Source organism: Carcharhinus amblyrhynchos, chromosome 30, assembly GCF_965287045.1.
Source record: "Carcharhinus amblyrhynchos chromosome 30, sCarAmb.v2.hapA, whole genome shotgun sequence".
Classification (NCBI taxonomy): domain Eukaryota; kingdom Metazoa; phylum Chordata; class Chondrichthyes; order Carcharhiniformes; family Carcharhinidae; genus Carcharhinus; species Carcharhinus amblyrhynchos.
Genome location: NC_137353.1, coordinates 1,589,200 through 1,613,043, shown reverse-complemented (window position 1 = coordinate 1,613,043; position 23,844 = coordinate 1,589,200). Strand labels below are relative to the sequence as shown.

The 23,844-nt window shown below is 42.4% G+C and overlaps 1 protein-coding gene across 2 annotated transcripts in view; it reads left to right on the top strand.

The window, feature by feature from the left end:
- LOC145360159 (rap1 GTPase-activating protein 1-like) overlaps positions 1-23,844 on the top strand; it is a 503,018-nt gene that overhangs the window by 194,565 nt on the left and 284,609 nt on the right. For both annotated transcript variants that reach the window (XM_080215160.1, XM_080215153.1), the window contains exon 2: positions 643-678. The gene's annotated coding sequence lies outside the window, so the exon portion shown is untranslated. The remainder of the gene's footprint in view (positions 1-642; positions 679-23,844) is intronic.

Sequence of the window (23,844 nt, the reverse complement as noted above, 5' to 3'; positions counted from 1 at the left end):
TTGAATTTTGCTTTCCCAATTCAGGTAAGTTAGCAAAGTAATTCCATTGCAAAATGTGTATTATTTTAAATTAAAAAAAGGATAGATTGTGATAACCCCTCAAGCAGTAATTTGGAAAAGCTCCATAATTTAGTGTAACATTAAAAAGTGTGCACAGGACAGCTTTATTGCAAAATGCATTTGGATAAGTGGCAACCTGTAGAATCTGAATATAGTAGTGTGTAGTTGCGATCTACAGAAGCACTTAACTACAATCCACTTGAGATGTTCAAATTTCATAGTGCAAGATCCCAAATATTGCAGAACGTTCAAAATGCTTTGCTTTTACCATGGGCTTAAGTGTCTGCCTTTACTCAATAAACTTGCACCTCCCTGCATAAAAATGTGGAATGACAAAAGATCATTGAGTTTATTGTGTTGGATTTTGGTAAACGGTAATGGTGAGCAGTACATTTACAGACTCATTAAACTCAATTTCTGGAGAAACAAATCAGATTAATACAGATTGGAAAGATTTATGTGATTTAACTAGCATGAAATTATATTTGTGTTCTAAAGGCACAATATTTATGTTGTCTTATCGTTTTCTAATCAGGATAATTACATTTTTGTGTAATTCCTTTCCATTTCTTTTGTTTTCAGGATCGATAAGTCTTTTATTCGGTTGAGAATTACACAGTGAGTAACTTTTCTATCTAACTTGTACAGAGGGCGCCTTGTTCATGAAATCATGTTTTATTTGGTGCTGTTTTTTAACTATGATATGGAGGTCAAATATTTAAGTTACTAGTAACTTGATATGGGAACAATAGAATAGAAAATGCATTCATCAATATGATTGGCCCAGTTTTTATCTGAGGATTAATAGATGAAAATTGAAATAGTTATTTGGTAGTACGTGACCTGGGTGTTACTGAAAAAAAAGAAACATACTGCTAAAGCTTTTCATCTTATACTCATCAGAATATTTATAAAACCACCAAATGTACAGGAAACAACAAGTTATACTGCATGAGAAGTGAGTGATTGGCAGAGGTATTGCCGTGGAGAATACACCATGTAACAGTTAACTACCAAGCCTTTGTTTAAATTCAAACAAGGCAGGTGGACTCTGGTCAAGGCATTGCCATGAGGAATGAACTTGTGAATGGCTGTCCCCCAGGCTTACGATTCCTGCCAGCTGTGTCTGTTAACGCTGCGTGGAATCAATTTGATTAATGGAAATTAGTCCCAATTAAAGAATATCAGTTTCACAAGTTCATGGATTTTGAAATCTCAGTATTGTGATGCCGTGTTATTCTGAGTAAATGGTTCGTACAAATATCAAACACTTGTTTTAAGCTGTAGTTGAAATTTAAAGTTTATCAAAACCAGCTTTTGCAGAGTTAGTTAACAATTCCAGAAGACTGCTTTGCATTTTCACCTGAAGATGAATGTGCCCTGCTTAAAGGGTTTGCAAACCTGGATAATGGACTTTATGATGAACAGGTTATCTTTACAATTTTTGTCAAATTGAGGGGTCCTGACCACCCCTGTTTTCCTCTCTTCTCCCCCTCCTCCCCCCCCGACCCCCGCCCCTTGGCTCTGGACCTCAAAGATTATTTAACAAAGAAATGCTCTGAAGTTTGGACTTATTTGAAAAGATACTTTATGAAAAGAGAGACTGAAGTGATTGAATTCAGTTTTTCAAGTTAATGTTAAGGGAGAATGCAACAAGTTGACAAGGGCAAAGAGTTAATTTAACATGGGAGATGATAAAAATTGAGAATAAGGAGTAAAAAGGGATGTTGTGCAGAGTTATCATGCACTAAGGATATTAGAGAGGTAGAATAGGGTCTGTTTACATTACACCTTTACAACAACAGTGACATTTCAGCACAATGCTCAAGTTAGGGTCAACCCATTTCCTAATTCCATTGATATGTGACCCTCTCCAGATAGGGTTGTATAGTTTGGGTTTTGCCACATGCAGTATAACTCATGATCAGTGTAGGCTAGTTTCTAAACTGTGTAGTGAGAGCTTTGGATGTCAGGGCATCACTCTCTCACCTTATTCACTTCCATCTCTCCCTTACATGGAATTCCTGAACCTATGCAAGGTTTGAGGGGATGGGGGGAGAACAAGGAATGAGATAAATTAGATATCAATGATTGCGATTTTTAAAAAAATTGGTTTGGGTCACTAACCTTACTGAGTTTCTATCACAAAAACAAACACCCATACAAAACACAGACACAAGCGTTGTTTTTGTGGGCGATCCAATGATGGTAGTTTGGTCACTTAATGCCACCCAAAATCTGGCATCTATCTTTGTGTGAAATGTAACTGGCTTATGGAAGGCGTGTCAGTTTCTGGGTGGGTCTATTGGTAGTGTAAACCTGATGAAATCCTGTCTGTGGAATTTTCACACTCTGGCCCCCACACTAACCCCTGGTCACATCATTCCTCAAGTGTCCATTCAGTGACATCAAAAGTCATCTTCTCTGCGACTGTTATTAATTCCAGTGTGATCTTTTCAGATCTGCTAGTTACACCGGGTAGGATTTTACAGCCTTGTTCATCCCAGAACTGTAAAATCTTGCCTGAGGTCAATGACTTTTCCATGTTCTGTCCCTTGTCCATTCCGATTCCCGTAACAAGCAGGGCGATAAAATTCCGGCCAATGTCTCGGATGTTTACAATCAGCATCGATAAGGAAAATGAGCTTTTATTGTTGGACAACTTAGGCCTTGTGAGCTACTATAATGAGCAGAACTCAACAATCATGAGTTGACAAGTCCTGGTCTTTGCTTTAAAAGCACTGTTACAACTCACTGGTAATGCTGGGATTTTAAACAAACTGCCTGGAGGGTGTCTGATTTTTAACTTGGAAAGATGTTAGGTTTTTTTCAACAATTGACAAAGATTTTATGGTCATCAATAGATTCTTAATGCCAGATTTTTTTTATTGAATTGCAGTACAGAACTTGCCATATTGCTGAAAAAAAGAGATGTTATCAAAATTTTTCCTCTTGCACTCATCAGAACTTCCCAAGAATAACAAATCAAAAGAGAACAAATGGAAAATTGAACGATGTGATTTGGCTGCGCTCACTCAGCAACACAATATAGATAGGCAACACTGAGTCACAATTGACCACGCGGTACTCAAATTAGAATTTGGGGAGCTGGGTAAACAAAGCTGTCAATTTGCATATTGATTCAGAATAATCCTGCAGACAGCATTGCTGGAGCTGGAGAATTCATTGGGTTTTTACATCAGAAACATTCAACTGACCAGCCAACCCTAACATCAAAAACTGGGAGCGTAAACTCAGTCCCTCATCGCACACACCGTCCCTCATCGCACACACCGTCCCTCATCGGAAATATATCACTGTTCCTTCACTGCTGCTGGGTAAAAATCCTGGAACTCCATCCCTAACAGCACTGTGGGTGTACCTACAGCTCACAGACTGTGGTTCAAGAAGGCAGCTTATCACCTCCTTCTCGAGGGCAATTAGGTGCCCTCACCGCATGGACCTTTTAATGAACTCTGAACTTTGGAACTTGTGTCAGTACGTGGTTTTGTTTCAGCTAGCAACGTAGAAACTGCCTCCTTTTAAAATAAACAGCATCTGTGGGAAAGCTTTACATTGTTCCAGCCGCTTACTGATGTTCTTATCCTGTTACAAATCCTGTGTCATGTATCTTGTGTTGTTTTTAATGATTCCCACTAGATGGAAGCAATGTTTTAGTTTAGGATTCCGGCTGCCCGGAATTCTCCTGCTCTGTGCTCTTACCTGGTCCATCCACCAGATGTCTCTTTCTGAAAGGACAATCTCTGAATCTACTGCACTCCATCATTTAACTTCACATTTTTGGTGGGGCTTTCTCACTGACCGAACTGACATCGGCACTTTTGACATTTTGATGTGATCTCAGAGGTTGGGTTTTTATTCAGAAAGGGCAGCTCGTCTGTTGAGAAAGCCACAAAGTTCAGTGTTGTTAGAATTTTTGACGGTTATTCCAGTGTCCAGTGAGGTCAAGCAGATCTATCACCTGGTGACGAGGACCGGAGCTGTGATGAGGGGAGAGAAGGGAGCTTGTCCTGGTTTCTGTTTCTCGAAGTAATTGGCCCAGAGAAGATGTGCTGAGAATCCTACATTACACGGATTTTACACTCTCATTTCTGCGTCCAGTCACACTGGAACACAGCTTTAACGTTTCAGAGACCTCCTGTACATTTCTTACTGTGTTTATTCCAAATTCTGAGTGAAGTACAATCTGAACCAAATCTTCAGCCCAAGCTTTCTTGTATTCTACTGTTCCTGAAGTCACAAAGTTCAACGCAGAAGGAGGTCATTCAGCCCACTGATCTGTTCTAGCTCCTCCTGCACAGTTGGAGGGTCAGTGCTGAGGGGGCACCGCACTGTCGGAGGGTCATTTTTTATCATTCGTGGGACATGGGATCGCTGGCTGGCCAGCATTTATTGTCCATCCCTGTTTGCCCTTGAGGGAAGTTGCGAGTCAACCATATTGCTGTGGCTCTGAGTAAAATGTAGGCCAGACCAGGTAAGGACCGCCTAGCTCAGTCGATAGAGAATGATGCTCTTCATCTCAGGGTTGTGAATTCATATCCCACGTTGGACACCATAGTTTTAAGGGTGGCACGGTGGCAGAGTGGCTCACACTGTTGCCTCTCAGCACCAGGGACCCAGGTTTGTTTCCAGCCTTGGCTGACTGTGTGGAGTTTGAATGTCCTCCCTGTGTCTGTGTGAGTTTCCTCCCACACTCAAGGTGTGTGAGTTAGGTTGATTGGCCATGGTAAATTGCCCCTTAGTGTCAGGGGGATTAGCAGGGTAAATATGTAGAGTTAAGGGGATAGGATCTGGGTGGGATTGTTGTCAGTGCAAGCTCAATGGGCCGAATGGCTTCCTCCTGCACTGTAGGGATTCTGTAAATGTAGAATGGCAAATTTCCTCCCCGAAAGGGCATTATTGAATCAAATGGGTTTTTCTGACAATGGTTTCATTGTCATCAGTAGATTCTTAATTCCACATATTTTTTATTGAATTCTAATTCCACCAGCTGCTGTGACAGGATTCGATCCTGGGTCCCCAGAACATGAGCTGAGTTCTGGATTAATAGTCTAGTGCTGGAACAGCACCACAGAGGGACACGCCACACTGTTGGAGGATCAGTACTGAGGGAATGCTGCTCTGTTGGAGGAGCAGTACTAAGATATAGGGAGGTGATGTAACCTTCCCCCATCTACAGCACCTTGTGTTGAAATATTTCATCTTGCTTTGTTTAATAATTAGCTGGCCGCAGTTTCTTATTTCCTGTTTGTCATATTTCTGTTAAGTTGGGATAAAGTGTGTTGATGTTGTGGTGATAGTTTTATCAGGTGCGTTTAGTTCAACCCAAACTTTTTTTTACAAATTTCTGGGACAGGATGTTAAACCTATCTGCTGATGACAGGTAGTTCTTGTCACACCTGAACTGAAAAGTAGCCACGTTTTCCATTAGTGTGGTTCCAAATCTAATTGAAAAGCCCAGAGACACGAGGGAGCAGAGGCTGGGACTAATGGATTTTGCTGATGGGTGTTCAGTGTGTTGGGGTAACGATTGCCAACACTTGTATCGTTTCCCACCATCTCACCAGTCCCTCACTGCAGTCTGGACAAATTGGATGAATCACTCTTGATAAAATCTTAGTTGTAGAATTGTTCTGTTTTTCTGTAGCGAAGGAGAGTTTTTAGTCCATGTCAGTGTTTACACTCTGAAGGAGATGACACATTTCTCCTCTTCCCTGTGCTCCAGCTACGTGTGATTTGCTGTTTACGTTTAGCCGTTTCTCCGTTTCCCGGTGTGGCGTTCTTGATTCTGCTTCCACCATCGATTCCAGTAAAGCAGAAAAAAGGCCGTCACACCACAGATGAGGAATAAACTCACTGGGGCAATTCCTCGTGAGAAAACTGCTCCAAGTTTTTAAAAAAAACTCGACCTGCCTGTTGCTCTGCAGTACGGTATAGAGTCCGATAAGAATCACAGTGGCACTGCGTGGTAGTTTAGAATATAACGCTAACCTCAGCAATGATGACCATGAGACTGGCATCAATTGTTGTGAAAACCTGTCTGGTGTACTGATGTCCCTTAGGGAAGGAAATCTGCTATTCTTACCCAGTCATGGAGGTTTACAACATGGAAACAGGCCCTTCGGCCCAACTTGTCCATGCTGCCCCTTTTTTTAAACTCCGAAGCTAGTCCCAGTTGCCTGCATTTGGCCCATATTCTTCTATACCCTGGCCAGTCTGGCCTACGTGACTCCAGAGCCACAGCAATGTGATTGACTCCCAATTGTCATTTGAAATGGCCGAGTGAGACACTCAGTTCAAGGGCAACTGGGGATGGGCAATAAATGGTGGCCTTGCCAGTGATGCCAAAATCCCATTAAAAGGAGGGCTAGAAAATAATAGTATTAAGACTGTTGTGTCACCCGATGCAGTCAGACAAATTGTCATCCTGGAGTTTAGTTTGTTAGATTTCCATTCAGGTGTAAATCGAGGGGGTGATTTTCTGTGGGTGCACCGACAGTCCCCATCGCCAGCTCCCTTTGAGAAGTGACCCCATCAATCCTGCTACGTAAGGGTTAATTTTAACATTTATTGGGTGCAATACTGATTTTCGCCCTCAACCCCCACTCCCAGTTTTGGTCAAAATCCGTGTCACGTTATATTTGGGTTAAGAGTAAAACTGGCACTTTTCTCAATCCTGTGGGGTTTCTTTCTCTCAACGTGACCCAACATATTTCCCTTACATAATTTAGTGTGTGTTAATTTATCATGATTTGTTAATATACGAGAAAGGTAAGCCTTTCGAAACCAAAATAATGCTTTTTAATCTGTTTGAAGAGATTGGTGAAAGTTGAATGATTGCATTTTAGGTTCTGTTTCCTATTCCTGGGTTGGCAGAGTGGTTAGCACTGCTGCCTCACAGCACCAGGGAGCTGGGTTCGATTCCTGGGTAACGTTGTCTTGTAACGCTTATGGCATCAGTTGTGTTCACCGCTCTAAGAAACATTGATGGTGCTCTGTAATAATGGCTTAAAGAGCAGGATGGTAGATAGCTCAGTCGGGAAGAGTTTGAACGTGTGACCGAGGGCAGCAATGGGTTTTAGCAGCAGGAGTCGGCCAATAGACATCCCAATGGAATTGTTGCTGACAGTCGGTCAAGTGATGTTGGGAGGACGTTCTGATCACTTGAGGAGATGGTGGGGGGTGGTTAAGAACAAAGGAGGCAAAGTCATTTCTCTAATTTTAACCATCCAGTCACCTGGTTTCTGGTGGGTAGGCAGAGTTAAAGGTGGGGCTTTATACTGTTCACCAAAGAGGAACTGATCTCCAAATGATTTTAATCTCCCTTTTCCAGTGTAAGACCTTCTCCTGGATAATAGCAGAGAAGCATAGGAATTGAACTGGAACAGCAACCCAGTCGCTTTCTGGGTCTTTGTAGACACATCTGACCTTTTCAAACCTCTATCCTGTGACTTGTGTGTGGAAAGGTGCTCACACTCAAATCTGAGACAGAAATCCTGACAGCAATGATACCTTTGCAACAAGCACTGAATGCCAATGAAATATATTCTATATTGTTCAAAATAGCCACAAGAACCATATGCTTAATATTTCTAAGAAGGGAAGTAGCAAGAGAAACTTTGCAACAAGGCAGCTTTCTATTTAAAACCATTCAGAATGTACAAACCATATTAGTATTGAACAGAAGCTGTCTGTGTGTATGGTATGTTCACTTTATAATATTGTCTACACGTTGGAGTGGATTCTTTGGGATTTTATGGTTGACTCCATTTATTGAAGGCGACACTCTGTGGATCTTGTCTCAGAGGCAGCAAGCTCCTGGCTCCCTGATGTATGAAGTCATAATGCTGGAAAACCTCAGCGGGTCTGACAGCATCTTTAGGAAGAGAAACAGAGTTGTAAGTCGTTTTAGCTCTTCATCAGAACTCAGTGTTGGGTTGTTCTTTGGGGGTGGGAGAGTAGGGGAGATGATGGGTGAGTCACACCCATTGCCCCAACATAAGCCAGTCATATACAAGTAGCTGAACACTAGACTGGGTTTAAATAACTGGAGTATGTAAGTGAGCTGCAGTTGATTCTGGAGACAGTGTTGTGACAGAAATGCAAACCAGCACCATATCAAATTTGCTGCCAAATAACATTTATTTCTGTTTCTGTGAAGTGCCTTGGGACAGTTCAACATGTTCACAGTGCTATATAAATACAAGCTGTCATTGTTATCATCATTTGGAGCCACTGCCAAAGTCACATTTCTCTCTCTGTAAACGTCCATAAACCAGTGCCCATCAGTCCAGTGGCTAGAATTAGTCAAATCTTCTGTAAACCCTGAGAATTGCTGCTGTTATCTGCCGTTGGAAGCAAACAGTGTTTTCCAGTATCCATCTGTTATTATTAAACTGTTAGCCTGCCAACCATTTTAACAAAATCATCATTTACCCTACTAAAGAGTAAATGATGATGCGCATTTTAGGAGTGTTTTTGAATGAATGACAGTCATTTACATAAATTTAAAAAATCTGCATAAGTAATATTCTGGCTTTGAGACACACACCAAATGAACATTCTGCTAATCGGTCAGTGGTTTCTCAATCCTGCTGCTCTCAAAGATAAAAGTATCCAGAATCTCAGTAAAGGGAACCGTGATGGTATGAGGCACAAATTGGCCATAATGGATGAGGGAACATTACTGAAAGGAAAGACAGTGGACTGGCAATGGCAGGCATTTAAAGAATGAATAGGTGAACTCCAGAAGTTGTTTATTCCAGTTTGGCATAAGATTTGTGAAGGAATTGTGGCCAAACCGTGGCTTACAAGGGAAATTAGAGATAGTATCAGATTCAAGAAAGAAACATACAAACTGGCAAGAAAAAGCAATAGGCCTGAGGATTGGGAGCAATATAAAATTCAGCAAAGGAGGACCAAGGGATTGGTTAAGAAGGGAAAAATAGAGTATGAATGTAAGATAGCAGGGAACATAAAAACTGACTAAATGTTTATAGATATGTAAAGAGAAAAACATTGACAAGAACAAATGTAAACTCCTTTCAATCAGAAACAAGAGAATTCATAACCGGGAACAAAGAAATGGCTGAGGAATTAAATTTGTACTTTGCTTCATCGTCACAAAAGAAGACATGAATAATGTGCCAGAAGTGCTGAGAGAAACATGTTTTAGTGAGGAGCTGAAGGAAATCAGCATTAGTAGAGAAATGGTTTTGGGGAAATTGATGGGATTGAAGGCAGATAAATCTCTAGGTCCTGATGATCTTTATCCTGGAGTACTGAAGGAAGTGGCTTTGGAAATAGTAGATCCATTGGTGTTTAATTCCCAAAATCCTTTAGATCCTGGACTGGTTCCCACAGATTGGAGAGTAGCTAATGTAAGCCTGCTATTCAAAAAGGGAAGTAGAGAGAAAACAGGGAACTATAGACCCATGAACCTAACATCAGCACTGGGGAAGTTGCTAGAGTCCATTATCAAGGATTTCATAACTCGGCATTTGGAAGGCAGTGGGATAATCAGACAAAGTCAGCATGGATTTACAAAAGGGAAGTCATGCTTGACGAATCTATTGGAATGTTTTTGAGGATGTAACGAGCAGAGTTGACCAAGGAGAACCAGTGGATGTGGTTTATTGAGACTTTCAGAGGCTTTCGACAAGGTCTCACATAACAGACCATGTAAAGTTAAAGCACGTGGGATTGCAGTTAACGTCTTGAGATGAACAGAAAGCTGGTTAGCAGATAGGAAGCAAAGAGATGGCATAAATGGGTCTTTGGCAGTCAGGGATCTGTGCTCGGACCCCAACTGTTCACAATATATATTAATGATTTGGAAGGGGGAACTGAATGGATTATCTCCAAATTTGCAGATGATACAAAGTTGGGTGGGAGGGTGAGCTGTGAGGAGGATACAGAGATGCTTCAGAGTGACTTGGACAGGCTGAGTGTGTGGGTATCTGCATGGCAGATGCAGTGTAATGTGGGTAAATGTGAGGTTATCCACTTTGGTAGCAATAATAGGAAGATAGATTACTTGAATGGGTGTAAATTGAGAGAGGCAGATACTCAATGAAACCTTGGCATCCTTGTGTATCAGTGGCTGAAAGAAAGTGTGCAGATACAGCAGACAGTAAAGAAAGCAAATGGTATGTTGGCCATCAAAGTGAGAGAATTTGAGTACAGGGATAGGGGTGTTTTGTGATTGTACAGGGTGTTGGTGAGGCTGCACCTAGAGTATTGTGTGCAGTTTTGGTCTCCTTATCTGAGGAAGGATGTCCTTGCTATAGAGGGAGCACAGCGAAGGTTTACCAGGCTGATTCCTGGGATGGCAGGTCTGTCATATGAGGAGAGACTAAGTGGGTTAGAATTATATTCACTAGAGTTAGAAGAGTGAAAGGGGATCTCAGAGATACTTCTAACATTTTACCAAGGTTAGACAGGATAGATTCAGAAAGAATGCCCCCGATGGTGGGGGAGTCCAGAACTAGGGGTGATAGTGAGGAGAAGGGGTAAATCTTTAAGAACTGAGGGAGGAGAAATGTCTTCACCCAGAGGATGTTGACTGTGTGAAATTCACTATCACAGAATGTAGTAAAGGCCAAAACGTTGTCTGATTTCAAGAAGAAATTAGATATAATTCTTGGGGCTAAAGGGATCAAGAGATATTGGGGGGAGGCAGGACCAGGATATTGAATTTGATGATCAGCCATGATCAAAATCGATGGCGGAGCAGGCTCGAAGGGCGGAATGGCCTGTTCCTGCTTCTAGTTTCTGTATCATCTCACCTCAGGTAGAAGTTAACCTGGATCCGATTAATCATTAACATGGTTTAGGAGTATATCATGTAGTTATACATCATATCAGGAATGAATTTTGTACAATGCCAACAAGTTTACATTTATATTGTAAGTATTGATATAGCCACCATTGGGTTGTATAAAGTCTCCTGGGAATTATAAAACTATTTGTGTTTGATGTTTGCAGAGGAAGGGCAGCTTCTTCACTCATTGTCTGCATCAGATTCACATTCAAATAAATTCCTCATGACTTAAAACTCTTCTAAATAAAGAAAATGTCATCAGATACACCTATTGCCATTAGCACCATTGTTTTAAAAACACTTTCCATTTAACTGCCTTTTAGCTTTTGGTTGTTAAATTGAATTACTCTCAATGAACTTTATTTCTCTCTCAGGTTTAGATAATGAATCACACACCAACTCCCTTCAAAATCAGCCCAACTCTTCCTCATAATTGCATTACTTCATAGTGACTGAAAACTATTGCATAGTCTGTAGTCCGGAAAATCAACTAAGATAATACCCCCTATGCAGAAAATATTTACAAAGATATTTCCTGAGATATGCGGGTTAGGTTGATTGGCCATTGCTAAGTTGCCCCTTAGTGTCAGGAGGACTAGCAGGGTAAATACTTGAGGTTATGGGGATAGGGCTGGGTGGGATTGTCATCATGCTGACTCAGTGGGCCAACTGATCCCCTTCTGCACCGTAGGGATTCTATGATTCTACACATTATAAAAAGAGGAAATTGGAAATACTGAACAGGACTCAGACGTTTCTTCAGAGGCCTGGAGACCAGATGAAATATTAACTCTGAAATGTTAGGTGGAATTCTCTCATTTGGGACTAAGTCCCATAGAGAGGGTGGGGACTGGAAGTAATTCCTGTGACAGAGGCTGATAGGAAGTCCAGTGGTATCTTCATTCTGTAGGGTCATTAATGACACAGCTGGGGGTTTTGTGATGTCTTCCATGGTGGAGTGGGTTTGATGTCACCCACCCTGCTGACACAACCAAGCGTCCTCCTTTTAAAAAGCATCCGGGCATCTCCCATTCATTAACAACTGAGAGGCCAAGTGCCTGACTTCACTGATGCCTCCCCACACGTCCTCCTGTAGAGGTCTGAAGAATCCTGATTTCCCCGACTGATGGGAGGGAGAGGCTGAGCAGAGACCAATCCCCGGGGCACCAGTGGCCAATGCCGTGAATGCCCAGAGGGTGCACAGGTGGTTGGCCATATGGTGCCATATGAGGGTGAACAATATATTCCCACCACCGGGGTAAATCCCATCAGATGGTCGCGTAATCCACAAAGACACCAATGTGTCATGGTACATGGGTGTCAGTGGCCTTACAACCCCACTGTAGCGGAGTGACCACTGTGCCTTCCTCACCCTTCAACAGACAGGGGGGTGGGGGGGGCAAGGGGGCTTGGGCAAAGAGGGTACCAGCAGCCTCTGTAGATGCTGTCAGTTCAGGAAGGGTCTCACAATCTGGTCACCACACTGACATGTCTCAATCGTAGCCTGGCTCCCCGGCTCTGAGGGCTGTTGGGGAAGGGCTATCTGTGACATCAAAGTCCAATGACAAGCTTCTGGAAACGGCTTTCCAACTCACGATGGAGAGTTAGCAAGAGCTGGGGGGAACACCAGGCACACGAGTCAGAGGAGTCTGTCCACCTGCTCACTGATGAAGTGATGCCCACCTCAAAGTCTCCATGGGGAGGGTGGCAGATGCCGTGGAGACCCTGGTGCAGCAGAACATCCCATTTCTATTAGAGATATGTGTAGATCTGCACTCTATCGTGGCAGCCATGTTTGAGTTCATGCAGTGACAAGATTGCTCTTCCCCCTGTGGCCATTCACACATCCGTGCAAGGCTCCTTCCATGTCAGTTGACCCACTGTACCCTGTCTAGAATCAATCAGCCCAAAAGTGATGGTAGGAAATGTAAAAAGGAAACTGATTTATTCGTAACTTACTCTTGTAGTGAAATGACTTTTTTTTTCCAAGTTAATAAAAGTGTCAATAATCCAGATCCTTTAAACTATCAATGACTAAAACTACAAACCCTTGATACCATTTAATGTGTGTAAACAAATATTGTGAAATTGACAGCAGAGATCAGAGAGCCTGAGGTGTCAATTTAACAACATTTTCTCTGGGGCACAGCTGTTTGAACAAGCATAATGAATTCCTAGTCTCTCAAACATGTCTCATTATGTATGCTTGGCTGAGAACCCAGATGACCATTGATGAACCAAAATAACCTGCACCCCAGAGAAAATATTATTTTTTCCAATACTTCCAGTGGTGAGGCCGTATTGACCCATTGTGTATTTACTCAGGAGCTTGCTAAAAAACAGATATCTTAGGGATATCCCTGGTGAGTTGTTGTTGGTCTATTAAAGTTTATAAACTCCACCCAACTGTGGACAGGCTTCCAAGGAGGAACATTTCCCTAGAGTTCATGTGGGATTGTTTAGTTAGGGCTGTCCTGGGAATTAATCAAGTGGGTATGATTTATTTACCACCCATTCTGCTTGGGTTCATACCTGGTGGAAAAACTTACACTGCTGACTTGATTCAGGTGAGAAAGAAAACCAAGGAGTGTTTTTGCACAGCAGTGAAATACTGTTTCAGAATTTCTTTTTGAAGACAAAGAACATTCAACAAATAATATTTAGGCTGAAGATTTTTTTTGCACTGTGTTACTTTGTGATGTAAATATCATTAGAATAGAATCCCTACAGTGCAAAAGGAGGCCGTGTCTCATTGAGCTTGCACAGACAACAATCCCCCTCAAACTCCTAACTCCACATATTTACCCTGCTAATCCCCCTGACACTAAGGGGCAATTTAGATGACTAATCCATCTCACACCTTTGGACTGTGGGAGGAAACCCACACAGACACGGGGAGAATGTACAAACTCCACACAAACTATGACCCGAAGCCGGAATCGAACCTAGGTCCCTGGCGCTGTGAGGCAGCAGTGCTAACCACATGTTGCCCCTTAAACAAGTGGGAGTGAATTATGCAGATATACAGCTCAGAAGAGGTCGCTATGTTGTGTGTCTTTTATAAGGTGAAGTCACCATAGTCTGTCCCTTTTTACTGGTGGTGGTTTTAACCTGAGGATCACCACACCTCAGGCAAGGGGCAAGCTTGAGAAGGTGGGGCCTTCATCAATAACCTCAGTCACAATGGGAGATGTGCTGTTGCTGTGGCCCTGCACCATGAACAAGGTGTCCAGCTGACTGAGCGAAACCGAGTGATGGGCTGTCTTGTCCAGTATGAAAGTGAATTTGAAATTCCAGTATCACTGAATTCCTGTGTTATTTCAGTGCGAATACTTTGCAGAAACTGCATTTAATAGTTGTTTCTGGTAAAACATTGTAAAAAATGATCCGAATGAACAACTGAATGTCAACTGACCAAGCTTGGATGAGGTCATCTTGCATTACCCTTGATTATATAACTCAGTTCTCTATAGCAAGAAACTATAATTCTTTGAAATAAATGGAGACATGAAAGAAAATTAATCAGATTTTCTAGTATTAACTTTTGAGAAAATGACCTTAAAGCACATTTATATTCCCCACCTCTATGGAGCCTTCACACTCTCCATTTCCTTTCTCAGAAGTTAGAAGGATTGTCAGCAGATGCTGAACCTTGAGGTGCTGTGAACTGCACTGTTGATACATCATCACTCCTCAGCAAAACAAGAAGTTCCATCCTGGCAGATTTAGAGTAATGACCACGTCGCTATCCCATTGCCACCACAATCATGTCTGTGCTCAGTGGCAGCTGTGAGCAGGAACGTTTCAAGCAGCAGCTGGTACAGTGAGCTACAGCTACAAGGTGTGCGCTCTCATTCTACTCAATACTAGACAGCAGCCATAATTCTGTATTTACCAGCTGTGCAATTAGTGGGCTGGAGGCGTAGACATTAGCATGAAGTAAAGAAATGGTATTCCCAAATGACAGTCCACAAGAACATCATGGACGGGTGGGGGAGGCGGAGCGGTGAAGGTCATTCATGTTGCTGACCTTCCAGTCTGTTTCATTAATTTAATCTTCCGCCTTCAGTCAAAGCTATTAAAATACCATCTTTCTTATAAAATGCCTTTGGATAATCTTGACAGTAACTCATCTCAATGGCTAATCTACGACGTGGGCAGAGTGTGGACTGTCAGTTTGTTATTCATAGTCCCAGTTGTCTAATACGGAGGAGACAGCACACATTTCCGAATTATTCACCACTGACAGCTGGTTCACCCATCACATCGATACTGACTCTTTGAATGAGAGATCCCATTGGTCATTCTCCTCCCTTTTCCCAAATCCTCTGCTGAATTCTTTTATCATCTTGGATCTGTTGCATTCCATTTCCCACCTTTACTGATGGCCTTTCTATGCAAAGGAAAATACTAAAATGTTCTCTAATTGCTTTCCTGATTTACTTTTTTTAAACATTAACCATCAAAATCTGTACATTAACAATCTTTGTTTAAATAACTCCAAGCCCACAATAGATAAAGACCAAGGTTCTCCTAGTTCACTTTCAGTTGAATTGGGGAGATGGTGATGTGTTGGTATGGTCACTGGACTAGTAATCCAGAGACCAGCATAATGTTCTGGAGACTTTGGTTCGAATCCCACCATGACAGATAGTACATTTCGAATTCAATAAAAATCTAACGACCACAATACTGTTATTTGATTGTTGTAAAAACCTATCTGGTTCACTAATGATCTTTAGGGAAGGAAATCTGCCTTTCTTACCTGGTCTGGCCTACATGTGACTCCAGAGCCACAGCAATGACCGAGTGAGACACTCAGCTTAACTTTTGGCCCAGCCACTGACACCCACAACCCATGAATAAAAAAAAATCCTACTAGTTGCATCAAACTAAGATTATAGAGTTATTGTCTAATCTTAGCAATTAATCTGCAGCAGTTATTTTGTAACAAGCCCAGGCAGAACATGAGGGAAAACTCCCATTTTTTTTTAACCAAAAAATTTTTTCAACCAAACATCCTGCATTTGTAACATGCCATGCATCAAATTTCTCATATTGTTTGCTAAAAGCCTCCAAGCTTAACCTGACATTTAACACTGCGTGCACACATCCCATAAAATACACCTCCCGAGCCTGTAGACTCAGTCACTATTCCCCATCATAACCACTCACCAGATGGCTGATTCTAGAGTACCGCAGTAAATTCCTTTTCTATTCTTCTTTACTGGCGAGCGGTCTGAGATCGTCTGTTAGGTGTCCAAGACTTGCCAGCTCAATGATGGAAAGGATTAGGATTAGGGTCCACCTTGGCTGCTCCTTGGGCCATTCCATTCAGGAACAAGGTCCAATTCTCATGCAGTAAAGAATGGGGCTGTTCTGAGGCACGTACGTGAAACAAACTGTTTAAACGATGCAGGAAAAGACAAGAAATGATTGCTTCACTGCTGGCATGGTTTCTCCACTGAGGGCTGTTACTGTGCCCTTACACATCAGGAAAATAAATGTAGTTATTCACATCAACTCACAGATGACAGCTGGTCTGAAAGGAACAATGATTAAATTACAGGATCTATTAAGTATGCAGATAGTTAACATTATTAATAAATAACATCCCAGAACAATCAACACAGCTATTTATTCATAGCTGGAATAGATTGTTGTGGGTTTTGATACGATGTTGTATCACACTGCAAGATGAACGATTCAATCCTGACTGCGCGATGTAAGGAATTTGCATACTGATTGAGGTGGCTGTTCAATATTTGGATTATTTTAGGGGTGCATTGTAATGGCTATATTTTATTAAAGTGTACCTGATAACTGATACGATATTTACAATGTTCCCTGACAAATCACTTGGCCAGGTGGATCTTTATCCCGCAGAAGGATTCCCAGATTGGGTTCGCATTCTCCAGACTAGCGAGAGTTGGGAAAATTCCCAGCTTGGCATGCCAGCCTCGGAAGAAAGTTCCTGCAAAAGCAGAATCTCCTTTACTGTAGGAGGAGACAGAAGTCAGGCCAGCCAACCTAGGAAAGAGCTCTCTGATTTTGGCCGTCAATTTTATAATATTGTTTATTTACACAAGGTTGAGTGGTTTCAAGGGCTTACAGTTTCTGTTATTGACACTTAAAAGAGTCAGTGATTAACACTTTCATTGCATGGCAGTGACATAAATAACTTTTTAAAAGATTTTTAAACCGTTTTACTTACAAGAACTTTGATATTTGTGATGTAATGTCAATATGTTGTAACAGAATCATGTTGACAGTGTAGATTACAGAGCCTGGTTTATCTTTCCCTGGTTTGGTCAGAAGGTGATTAAGCATTTGTGAACATTCTGCTGGAAAGGTCAAGTGCAAACTCAGTATTGGAACTTAATTTGCATAATTGCTTAGTATACATTCAGAGCTTAGACCAAGTTTGTCCTCTCAACTTTCTGTTTGCAATCCTTTACTGTGGCTGCTTCCTGGAACCTCTGTCCCCTACCAGAGAGCAGGAAGTGACTTGTATGGATCTGATTTTGAAGGTTATGTTCTCTTGTCCTCAACTGGCACAGATTGGCAGATTTTAAGTAAACTCTTCCCTCTGACAGGGCTGCTGTGTGCAGATTTTCCCAGGTCAGCCCTCAGTGTTTGCCTTTCCGAGCTGAATGTTTCTATTTACTCTCTGCATTCTTTTATTTTTTTTCAAGGCTAATGTGACCTTAAACTCCACAATTCTCTGCTCACTATTATCCATGCTTCTGATTGGTTCCTTGTCCGGGTTGCTGTTTTTGCCATGTCCAATTGCATCTGTGCTCACGTGGGGGTCGTTGATCAGATGTTCCGACAGGATCTGGAATTCATCCTTAGATTCCTAAGAGTGAATTCTGGATCCTGTCGGAACATCCTGAAAAATTACACTTAATTTTTTTTAAGTGATTACACTTAATTACACCCCCACCTCCACTGCCCCTCCACCCCCCCCGCCCCCTTTCCCTCATTTCCCATTTATTCAGTGCTTCCACCTTGCCCGTGCAAGGCCCACAGAGTTAAATCTCGTTTATAATGAAACTCACTTCCACCATTTGACCAGAAACTGAATTGCAACTGCCATAAATTCTGTGGCTACCAGAGCAAGTCAGAGGCTGAGGACCCTGCGGAGAGTAACTCACCTCCTGACTCCCCAAAGTCTGTCCACCATCTACAGGATACAAGTTAGGAGTGTGATGGAATAATCCCTACTGTCCTGGATGGGTGCAGCTCTAACAACACTCAAGAAGCTTGACACTGTCCGGGACAAGCAGTCCACTTGATTGATACCCCATCCATTAATATTTACACCTTCCAAACCTGTGACCACTGCCATCTAGGAGGATAACAGCAGCAGGTGCATGGAAACACTACCATCTGCAAGTTCTCCCCCAAGCCACACACCATCCTGACTTGGAAATGTATCAGCCAATCCTTCACTGTCACTGGGTTAAAATGCTGGATCTCCCTCTCTAACAGCACTCTTGGTGTACCTACACTACACAGACTGCAGCAGGTTCAGGAAGGCGACTCACAACCATCTTATCAAAGGCACTTGAATGGGCAACAAATAATGATCTAGCAAGTGTTACCCACATTCCATATACAGCGGTCATAGAACATAGAACATAGAACATTACAGCGCGGAACAGGCCCTTCGGCCCACAATGTTGCGCCGACCAGTCTTATTTTTAAAAGAAAACATTGACCCACTAATCTAAACCAATCCCTTTTCGTCCATAAACCTATCCACCAATCTCTTAAACGCCCCCAAACTAGGCGCATTTACAACTGCAGCAGGCAGGGCATTCCAGTCCCTCACCACCCTCTGGGTAAAGAACCTGCCCCTGACATCCGTCCTATAACTACCCCCCCTTAATTTAAAGCCATGCCCCCTCGTGCTAGCTTTCTCCATCCGAGGAAACAGGCTATCACCATCCACCCTATCTAAACCTCTAATCATCTTATATGTTTCTATAAGATCCCCTCTTAGCCGCCTTCTTTCCAGTGAAAACAGCCCCAAATCCCTCAGTCTCTCCTCATAGGACCTCCCCTGCATACCAGGCAACATCCTGGTAAACCTCCTCTGCACCCTCTCCAAAGCCTCCACATCCTTCCTGTAATGTGGGGACCAGAACTGCACACAGTACTCCAAGTGCGGCCGCACCAGAGTTGTGTACAGTTGCAACATGACGCTGCGACTCCTAAATTCAATCCCCCTACCAATAAACGCCAAGACACCGTACGCCTTCTTAACAACCTTATCTACTTGATTCCCAACTTTCAGGGATCTATGTACACATACACCTAGATCCCTCTGCTCCTCCACTCTATTCAAAGTCCTCCCATTAGCCCTATACTCAACACATCTGTTATTCCTACCGAAATGGATTACCTCACACTTCTCCGCATTAAACTCCATCCGCCACCTCGTGGCCCAGCTCTGCAACCTGTCCAAGTCACCCTGCAAACTTCGACACCCTTCATCACTATCTACCACACCTCCGACTTTGGTGTCATCAGCAAACTTACTAATCCACCCAACTATACCCTCATCCAGATCATTAATAAAGATTACAAACAGCAGTGGCCCCAAAACAGATCCCTGAGGCACACCACTCGTAACCGCACTCCATGATGAATAATTACCATCAACCACCACCCTCTGTCTCCTATCTGCTAACCAATTCCTGATCCAAGTACCTAAATTACCACCAATCCCATACATCTGCATTTTCTGCAGAAGGTCATCTCTTTGACCTTTTAAAAATGTTAATCAGTGTTTTTGCATCAAAAAAGTGTAAAATATAAGAGTGTTCTTGAAGATGCGATAACAATGAGCAAGGCTCACCATGATGATTTGGATGAGAGAAGATAGACAGCTTTGTGGGTGGGGCCATGTTCAATCATGATGTTTGGATGAATTACATTGGGAACTATACCTCCTGATATTTGTGTCAGATTAGCAAAACTGTTAGAATATCCTGAAAAAAGTTTGTTAAAATTGAAGGAAACTGTGTCCATTTGTATGTATATATCTCTGGTTATTCAAATTTATCTTAGATTACATACAATCAGTAAGTCTTGAATTGATACAGGTTTAATTAAATATATTGTAAACTACCTCCTTTATATTGCAATCAGAGTGTAACTGGAAAGGACAAATTTGTTCCCTTAAATTAAGCTTTGCCGTTTATGCATCCTCCTGCCATTACCTCATGGCTGAAGCTATTAAGTTGTTTAATTTGTAGCATTTTCATTGCCGTGTGAGAGATGTAACACTCAGTGAATGCCAGGTTATAATAAAGTTCAGAACCTCATTTAAGTGAATTCCAGACCATCTGCTTACTGTTAATTAAGTATTTTTAAACCTTGTAACATTTGTTTTATTGGTCCACAATGAGTTCCTCACTGCATTTGTTTGGTTGTTTTTCCTGCTTTGCTGTAATTTTATTGATTATTGATGTGCATTGGGATTGTTTAATTCTTGACCTTTGAATCAGTTTTAATACTCCTAAATATTAATAGAATTATAAAGTCCCTACAGTGCAAAAAGAGGCCATTCGGCCCATCGAGCCTGCACTGACACTCTAACAAAGCATCCCACCCAGGCCCTTCCCTCTGCCCTATCACTAACTGTGTGCATTTAGCATGGCCAATCCACTTAACCTGTGCTTTGTTAGACTGTGGGAGCAAAGTGGAACACCCAGAAGAAACCCTCGCAGACACAGGGAGAAATCGCAAACTCCACAGACAGTCACCCCAATCTGGGAATCGAACTTGGGTCCCTGGCACTGTGTGGCAGCAGTGCTAACCACTGTGCCACACTTGTAAGTGTAAGTTGGGCAATGAAAGTGTTTTGGTATCTCTAAAGTTACTATTTATTGGAAGCTGAAGTATTATTGATCCTGAAGGACATGTGGCTTCTGTCCAACATGCAGCAATGAAGCAACGCTGGTCAAATCTACAAACAGCTTTCAGTGTGATAGCTCTCCTCAGTTTGAACTGCTCCACTACTGGACATTCAGTTCACCCAGCCAGCTGTTTCTGTCCCGCTGTCCCGTTGTTCTGTTGCCCTCCATCCCAGCACGGTCCTTGTTAGTCAGAGCTTCTCTTCCATCCTTTGTTGTAATTCTTCATCTGCATGTTCTCCAGCAACATTAACCAAACACATCCTAGCACTGAGAGATTTATCCATCCTCTGTCTGTCTGTCTCTCTGACAAACACCAAGTTTAAACGAGGCTGAAATTTCTTCACACAACATCAGCAAGCATGAAGGCTTCATTGTGGATTTTCTTCTGTTGGCACAGTCTGAAATATCTTTTAGGATGGTTTTAAATAAACTTGTGTTGGTGGCATTATCACTGGGCTAGTAATTGAGAGACCCAGGATAATGCTCTGGGAGCCTGGGTTCGAATCCCACTATGGCCAATGGTTAAATTTGAATTTATTTGGAAAAACTGGAATTAAAAGTCCAATAATGACCATGAAAACATTGTCTTTAAAAACCCATCTGGTTCCCTAATGTCCTTTTAAGGTGGCATAATGGCTAGTTCTGCTGTCACTGCGCCAGGGACCTGGGTTTAATTCCAGCCTTGGGTGATCGTCTGTGTGGAGTTTGCATGTTCTTCCCATGTCTGCATGGGTTTCCTCCTACAGTCCAAAGATGTGCAGGTTAGGTGGATTGGCCAGGCTAAATTGTTCCTTTGTGCCAGGGGGATTAGCAGGGTAAATATGTGGAGTTATGGGAATAGAGCCTGGGTGGGATTGTTGTGGGTGCATACTCAATGGTCTGAATGGCTTCCTTCTGCACTGTAAGAATTGCACCATTCTATGAAGTGTAAGTGTGCTGTTTGTGTAGATTGTATTTGATCAATTTATTAACATAAGTTCAGGTGCTGATTTGATGGCTGCAGGAAATGGGCAGAATCACAATGGCTACAACAAATGTGTTGCAGAAGGGAAAATATCACAATAGGAAGACAAAATCTCAAAGCTTTCAGTGAGCTGAGTTGTATCTTAACCATTGGTAAGTTGTGTCAAAAGGACACGGACTTGCAGAATGAAAAGAGATTCAAGGGTTCAAGAATCGGTTTGCAAGCTCCAGATGAGCCCAGCACCCATCTGATGGCAGCTGTGTGAGATAGGTACAAGGGAGGTCATTCTTTGTGTCACTTAGAGAATCCGTCTCATACATTGATATTGCATCATGGTTCCAAGGATGTAAAGGCAGGTCCCATTTGACTGTTGCCTTCACTGGACCTACTAGCCCTTTGACTGGTGTCAGCAGAAAGCCAGAGACACCTGAAACTACCATTCAGCAAAGGTAGCTCTCTGCTTTGTTACCTGAGCTGATGGGATGTGAATTGTGGAAGGAGACAGCTCAAAGTGTTAAGTTATGAGAACATGTTGCATTAACTCAGCCTGTTGTCGTCTCCTGTGTTTCGAAGGCTGAGTGATGATCTGAAAGGATTTGATATGGGGAATGATAGAAACAACTGCTGGGGGGTGCCGGGGAGGGGTTGCTGAGGGGAGGGGTGTTCGGGGAGGAATGTGGTGTTTCGGGGAGGGGGACATTATGGCTCCACGGGAAGGGTTTTGTTTTTTATATCGCGCTTCTGATTGGCAGCCACAGAATCCTGAGCAGGGAGGAGACTCTGCTTTACTTTAACAGAACCAGTTTCCCAGAGAGTCCTCCACGTGAGCACATAAGCAGCTGCTTCACCTTCTGGGATTGCAGGAACATTGGAGCAGGAGTCAGCCATTCAACCTGTCCCATTTACTCCACCATTCTGAGTGATCATCTATCTCTCTACCACTACCCACTCCATTCCTATAATCCCTCGATATCTTTAGCATTCAGAAATGTGTTGATTTCTGTCTTGAACACTCTCAATGATTGAGCTTCCACAGCTGTCTGGGGTAGAGAATTCTCAAGATTCAGCATCTTTTGTATGAAGAATTCCTCCTCCTCCTCCTCAGTCCTACGTGGCCTACTCCTTATTCTGATACTGAGTCTCCAAGGTCTAAATCCACCAGCCAGGGGAAGCATCCAATCAACATCTGCCCTGCCATGCATCACAAAGTGGTTTGTAGGTTTCAGTGCGATCACCTCTAATTTTTCTGAAATTCCAGTTTTCTCAATCTCACCTCATCATCTTGCCATCCTGAGGATTAGTTTGGTGAACTCTCATTGCACTCCCTCTTTGGCCAGTCTAGCTTTCCTTCGATAAGGAGATCAAAACTGTACACAATACTGGAGATTTGGTTTCATCAAAGCTCTTACAATTGCAGCAAGACACCTTTACTCCTGTAGTCTAATCTCCTCGCAATGAAGGCCAATATACTATCTGCCTTCCTAATCTCTTGCTGTATCTGTATATTAGCTTTGGATGACTTATGAACAAGGACACAAGTCCCTTTTGTACTATTCTCCATTTAAGAAATAATACACGGTCTTTTTTTCTGTCAGAGTGGATGACTTCACATTTCTTCACATTATATTCCATCTGCCATATTCTTGTACGTTCACTTAGCCTGTCCAAGTCCTCTCGAAGCCTTCTTGCATTCTCCTCGCAGCTCACATTCCCACCTAGTTTTCCATCAGCAAGTTTGGAAATATGACATTTTGTCCCCTCATCCAAATCATTTTGATTCCAAACAGCTGTAGCCCTAGCACTGATCCTTTGTAACCGCCTGCCATCCTGAACCATTTATTCCTGCTCTCTGTTTACTGTCTGTTCACCAATTCTCAATCCCAGACCAGTCTATTACCCCCAATCCCAAGTAGTCTAACCCTGTTTACTACCTTCCTGGGTGGGACCTTATCAAAAGTCTTCTGAAAATCCAAATACACCACATCGACTGGTCCTCCTTTATCTATGCTATTGGTAACATCCTCGAGCTCCAACAGATTTGTCAAACA